At 44.9% G+C, this 6,735-nt stretch overlaps 1 pseudogene; it reads left to right on the plus strand.

The window, feature by feature from the left end:
* Positions 1–752: 752 nt before the first annotated feature.
* LOC144500177 (U2 spliceosomal RNA) lies at positions 753–962 on the plus strand (annotated as a pseudogene).
* Positions 963–6,735: the final 5,773 nt, after the last annotated feature.

The following is a 6,735-nucleotide window of genomic DNA, read 5'->3' on the forward strand; positions in this document are numbered from 1 at the left end:
GCAAACTATCCAGCCTTCAGGAGAACAGTGACCACGACACCACACAACCCTGCCACAGCAACCTCTGCAAGACGTGCCAGATCATCGACACAGATGCCATCATCTCATGTGAGAACACCATCCACCAGGTACACGGTACATACTCTTGCGACTCGGCCAACGTTGTCTACCTGATACGCTGCAGGAAAGAATGTCCCGAGGCATGGTACATTGAGGAGACCATGCAGACGCTACGACAACGGATGAATGCACACCGCTTGACAATCACCAGGCAGGAGTGTTCCCTTATAGTCGGGGAACACTTCAGCGGTCACAGGCATTCGACCTCTGATCTTCGGGTAAGCGTTCTCCAAGGCAGCCTTCACGACACACGACAACGCAGAATCACGGAGCAAAAACTGATAGCCAAGTTCCGCACACATGAGGACGGCCTCAACCGGGATCTTGGGTTCATGTCACACTATCTGTAACCCCCACGACTTGCCTGGGCTTGCAAAATCTCACTGACTGTCCTGGCTGGAGACAATACACATCTCTTTAACCTGTGCCTAACCCTCTCTCCGCTCACATTGTCTGTACCTTTAAGACTTGATTACCTGTAAAGACTCGCATTCCAACCATTATCTTGTAAATTGTGTTTGTGTCTTTTTATGACCTGTTTGTGAATACAATCCTCACTCACCTGATGAAGGAACCTGAGACTCTGAAAGGTAGTGCTGCCAGATCAAGTGTAGTATCTGTTCTTATCCGGCATCGCTTCTCGGCCTTTTGGCTAAGATCAAGTGTAGTATGGAGAGGATGCTGCACTTGGTTGAGGTCATTAAGTTACATTGAAGCTTCATATGTTTCATATGAAGCAATTTTTAAAAGCGGCATCTCGGCCATTTGGCTAAGATGCAAATGAGCCCAAGTCTTGGAGGAGGAACCTCCCCCTTCTCCAATCAGCTTGGCTCATGTAGATCGGGCCCAGGACAGGGTGGTTTGGTCGCTTGCCCTGTCTTGTCAGCCTGGATCGGAAATGTCTCAACTTGTTGAGACTCTGAATTGGATTTGATTTGATTGAATTGGAAAAGTATTAAAAAATAAACCTTTAACCTGGTGTTTTGCGACTTCTTACTGTGCTTACCCCAGTCCAACGCCGGCATCTCCACATCAGGATTATTTCGTGCAGGCAAGTCTATGCCTCCTATTGCATCACCCGGAGTTCAACAGTGGGCTTTACTTCAAGCAGCATTTACATGCTCCAACACAAACCAGGTACAAAACTATCAGACATAGATGCCCTGACTCGCCTTCCACTGCCTCGACCAATATCACCACCCCCAGTGCCACAAGAAATAGTGTTAACCCTCAAATTCTTGGGTACACTGTCAGTATCATCAAAGCAAATGCAGAACTCAGACCCAAAGAAGCCCAGTCTTGTCCAGAGTAAAGCAGATGGTTTTCCATGTATGGCGCTTCCACTTGTTGGACCAATTCAAACCTTTCCAACTCTACAAAGACCTGTGAGGATGGAATGTTACTGTGTGTGTGTGTGTGTGTGTGTGTGTGTGTGTGTCCTGGCCCAGCAAGAGGAATGTTACTGCAGGAATTGCACAATGTTCAACAAGGGCAGAGAGATGAAGATGCCCACAGGAAGTTATATTTGGTGGCCAGGCACTGATAAAGATATTGACAATCTAGCAAGACGCTGCAATCAATGCCAAGTGCAACAAACGCTGCCTCCTTTGGTTCTCTTGAACCCGTGGGATTGACTTGGTCGACTTTGGGCATGGTTATGTGTGGATTTTGCTGGTCCTTTAATGGGCACTATGTTGCTAATTATTGTTGATGTCCTCCAAGTGGCTTGATATTCACGAAATGAGAAAGCAGCGTCATTTGCAACAATTGAGAAACTAGAACAATCCTTCATTAAGGGGAAGTTTTAGTCTCTGATAGTGGCACTGCCTTTACATGAGCAGTTTCAGCATTTTATGCAAAATAATGGAATGAAATGTATGCACAACACCCTTTCACCCAGCCTTGATCAGTGATGAAGAACAGTTGGGTACACCATTACAATTGAAGCTTGCTAGATTCCTCATCGCTCATTTAGTTGAAGCAGATACATTAGTGACTTTTAAGGGGCGTCTTGACAAATAGATGAATAGGATGGGAATAGAGGGATATGATTCCCGGAAAGGTAGGGGGTTTTAGTTCAGTCGGGCAGCATGGTCGGTGCAGACTTGGAGGGCCGAAGGGCCTGTTCCTGTGCTGTAATTTTCTTTGTTCTTTGTACAGGACAACGCCACATGTAACTATGGGAGTATCCCATGCAGCGCGACTAATGGGGAGGCACCTCTGGACAAGACTTGATCTGGTGTTTCTCAATTTAGCGGGAAAGTGGAAATGAAACAAGGTATACAAAAGGGATATCACGATTTCGTTAAGGATGATAGGTCATTCTAGGTAAGTTACTTCGTATTTGTTGGAACTTTAAAGTTGATCAACTTGCATCCCGAGGAAAATCATAACAAATACAGGCCCGGTGTCTTATCTGATTGACCTCCAAGGAAGAAAAGTAAGGAGACATGTCGACCACATGGGGAAGAGAGAAACCAACGCAATACAAACAAAGCAGGATAATCCAGAAGCACCTACCAACATTTCTCCAATTGTGCCAAGTTCAATGGGACAGTTTAGTTCAGAGGAAGGCCATGGGAACCGGGGCAGATGTCTGCACTAGCACACCTCCTGAAACCGCAAGCCACCTGACCGCTACTCGAGACTTTGCTCCCTCAACTGAGGCAGAGCTGAGATGTCCTCAGAGAATTCGGAAGTCTCTTGATAGACCCTACTGTGTTACCCAACCATTTTCTAAATATCATTTTATTGTCCATTTTTTCAAATAGTTGTCTGTTCATGAATACAGTTGTAAAGAAGTAAAAGGGGAGGGAGATGTCTCAGTGTGTCAGAGAGCGATGTACGGTGGTTGAGCGCAGGTCTGAGGGTGCAGAGTGGCAGTTGAATGCATGACCAAACTCGCGTTCTGCAGCGGTGGAGCACGAGTGCAGGCTGCATTGGAGAATGGTGGCTGAGATCCGGCAGTTGACCATCAGCAGTCGAAGAGTAAGGAGATCTTTGTTGTCATCCCTTGTACATTGTTTGCTTTGAATAAACAATTGAATGAATTTCACCAGCTGAGTAATTGTAGAACCTCGCAATTATTATGGAGGGGAACTTCCAGGTGGTGGTGTTCCCATGTGTCTGCTGCCTCTGTACTTCTAGACTGGGGGTGGGCAATAATGTTCACGGACGGGATGCAATAGATTTTTGGTATGTTGTCATGGGCCGCAAATCTGTGTTTTAATAACATTCCCTGACCGTCTCCATTTTGAATTCATGATGAGTGAACGGTAAGTGACATCAAAGTTTAATATGTTAAGACATTTTCACATGATAATCACAGAGGAATGATTAGTGAGTTTGTGTTTACCAGATTGTCCAAATATCTGTTAAGGTAAAAGCTAAAATAAAAGACTTAATGTGAAGAGGAAAGTCACTCATGGGCATCAACAAGGGATGTGAAGTCAGGTCTCATCTCTGTTCCAATGCGGAGCACTGATTTGTTTTGATTTGATTTATTATTGTCACATGTATTAGTATGCAGTGAAAAGTATTGTTTCTTGCTCACTATACAGACAAAGCATACCGTTCATAGAGAAGGAATTGCGAGAGTGGAGCATGTAGTGTTACAGCCATAGCAAGGGTGCAGAGAAAGAAAAACTTAATGCAAGGTAGATCCATTCAAAAGTCTGATGGCAGCAGGGAAGAAGCTGTTCTTGAGTCGGTTGGTACGTGACCTCAGACTTTTGTATCTTTTTCCCGATGGAAGAAGGTGGAAGAGAGAATGTCCGGGGAGCGTGGAGTCCTTAATTATGCTGGCTGCTTTTCCGAGGCAGCGGGAAGTGTAGACAGAGTCAATGGATGCAAGGTGGTCATCTGATGATGGATCTGTTCTTTGGTCTATTGAATTTCATAACAGAAAATGTCTGTTTGCAGACATCATGGTGACCCAAATGGTACAAACATCTTTTGGGCATGAGCCCTGACCTTCAGTAAGTGCTGTTCACTGAGGGATGTGTAACACCTCGACAGTGGCGCTGATTTGAATCTCTCCGCAAGCAGTAAGTTGAGCCTGCAAGTCAATAGGCTCAAGTTGGAGGTCACTTGGAGCATTGTCTGCGTTGCAATGTGAAAGGGGAGCCATTCTATCTACTGTCATCCTAAAATGCTCGAAGCAGCAAAGAAATTCAGCATGCGAAGCAAGCGCAGTAGCGACATATATCTCCAGCTTCTGACCAGATATTGTAATCTGTTGCAAAGTGAGGAAGTGTGTGAACTTCCTGCCTTCAATTTGACAGGGGATAAAAGAGCAACTTTGTCATGAGGGCCTTGACAAGGGAATACATGTCATGAGCAAAAAAGCTCCCTTCCTTGTATAGATTTCAGTTCATTCACGTGATTTGTGACATCAATGGCAAACCCGAAACCAACCAGCCAGTCACGACATTCACTTTTGCCGGGAACCTCTTGGTGAATAATGCAATGTGGAAAAATGGCTTCCTGCTCTGGGTTTGTTTCTTCCACCTGGCTCTGAATTCTTTCCAACAATCACAGGAAAGAGTTTGTGGTGGACCTCAGTTGTGCCTTTGTCCTATATGGACCACCGTTGTGTGTGTTTGTCATACCTGGACACATCCCCTTCCAGTTTGGTTCCTCCCCTCAGCACCTAGTATAAAGGTGGCTGTCTCCACCCCCTTGTTCAGTCCAGGTCGGTTACTTGTTGGGATCTGCTCCTGATTCTGTTGTGAATAAAAGCCTACACTTATATTGGCATATCGGTAGTCTTTCGCCTTATTGATAGCGCATCAGAGTTGATGCCAAAGCACTGAATATATTCAAGAGGCGGCTAGAGAGAGCACTTGGGGCGAATGGGATTAAAGGTTATGGGGAGAAAGCAGGATTAGACTATTGAGTTGGATGATCAGCCATGGGGGAGCAGGCTCGAAGGGCCAAATGGCCTCCTCCTGCTCCTTCCTTCTATGTTTCTATCCAACATTTTTGCAAATCAAGTTAGGGCTTCGATCAGCGGTCACCCATCATCAATCTCTTCCAATTCAGAGCGTATTTTGAGACGCTGTTATTTCATTGCGAGCAATAAATCCTCTCCAGTAGTTGTGTCTTTCATTGATTGTGTTGAAGCCAGTTCTTCAGTGAACTCAGAATTCGTGGTAATGCCTCGCAGGAAAACCAGCAATTGGACTGTGTCTTTTACGTCACAGCCCTCATCGAGTAAGAATAATCATTTACTTTACTTTTCAACAGTAGGTCCAGTTTCTCCGAGATTCTTTCCACACTTCACGTCTCAGCTTGCCTGGATAGTGGAACCTTTTCAAACTACATTTTCTTCTCTGGGCACAATCTTACAGCAGAATCAAACAAACGCTCCAAGATTCATTCTCCCTCCGAAATCGGTGTGCTGTTTTTGGCAATTTTATGTGTATTCACACCACTCGCTCTGTTCATTCCACTTGTGGTGTATGTAATCTGGTTAAAAAAAACTTTGCGCTTTTTTTCATTTGAGCAACTGTTTTATGCGATTGCCTAGCTTTTTCTTTGTCAGCTATGTGTAATGTCCCAACTATTTTCGGAGTTGAAGGTTTTAATAGAAAAAGGAAAGACTTGGTTTGCACATGTAGATTCAAACAGGCACACAGCAGGTTTTATTGAAGATCTGTTCCCTGCTCTGCCCAGAATACAAAACTGAAAGCCAATGGCTCACCACTCTGGGTGAAGTAATTTCTCTCCATTTCAGCCTAAAATGTTTACCACTTATCCTTAGGACCTCTGGTTCAGACTCCCCAACCATTGAGAACATTGACTATTGACTACAGCTCAGCCTTCAACACCATTATTCCTCCAAAACTCATCTCCAAGCTCGTGGCCTGGGCCTCGGCACCTCCCTCTGCGACTGGATCCTGAACTTCCTAACTCATAGACCACAATCAGTGAGGACAGGCAACAACATCTCCTCCACGATCATCCTCAACACTGGTGCCCCACAAGGCTCAGCCCCCTACTATACTCCTTATACACCTATGACTGTGTGGCCAAATTCCCCTCCAACTTGATTTTCAAGTTTGCTGACGACACCACTGTAGTGGGTTGGATCTCAAACAATGACGAGACAGAGTACAGGAATGAGATAGAGAATCTGGTGAACTGGTGCAGCAACAATAATCTCTCCCTCAATGTCAACAAAACGAAGGAGATTTTCATCGACTTCAGATAGCAGAGAGGAGAACATGCCACTGTCTACATCGTAGTCATGATGTGGAGATGCCGGCGTTGGACTGGGGTAAACACAGTAAGAAGTCTCACAACACCAGGCTAAAGTCCAACAGGTTTATTTGGTTGCCTGAACCAGAGGTCCTAAGGATAAGGGGTAAACATTTAAGGCTGGAATGGGGAGAAATTTCTTCACCCAGAGTGGTGAGCCTGTGGAATTCACTACTACATGAAGCAGCTGAGGCCAAAACATTGTATATTTTCAAGAAGGAGTTAGACATAACTCTTAGGGTGAATGCTTTTAAAGGATATTGGGGGGAAGGTGGAATTAGGCTAGTGAGTTGGATGATTGTCTATGCTTTGGTTACTGTTTTGATTTGATTTGATTTATTATTGTCAAATATA

Source organism: Mustelus asterias, chromosome 10 (genome assembly GCF_964213995.1).
Source record: "Mustelus asterias chromosome 10, sMusAst1.hap1.1, whole genome shotgun sequence".
Taxonomy (NCBI): Eukaryota; Metazoa; Chordata; class Chondrichthyes; order Carcharhiniformes; family Triakidae; genus Mustelus; species Mustelus asterias.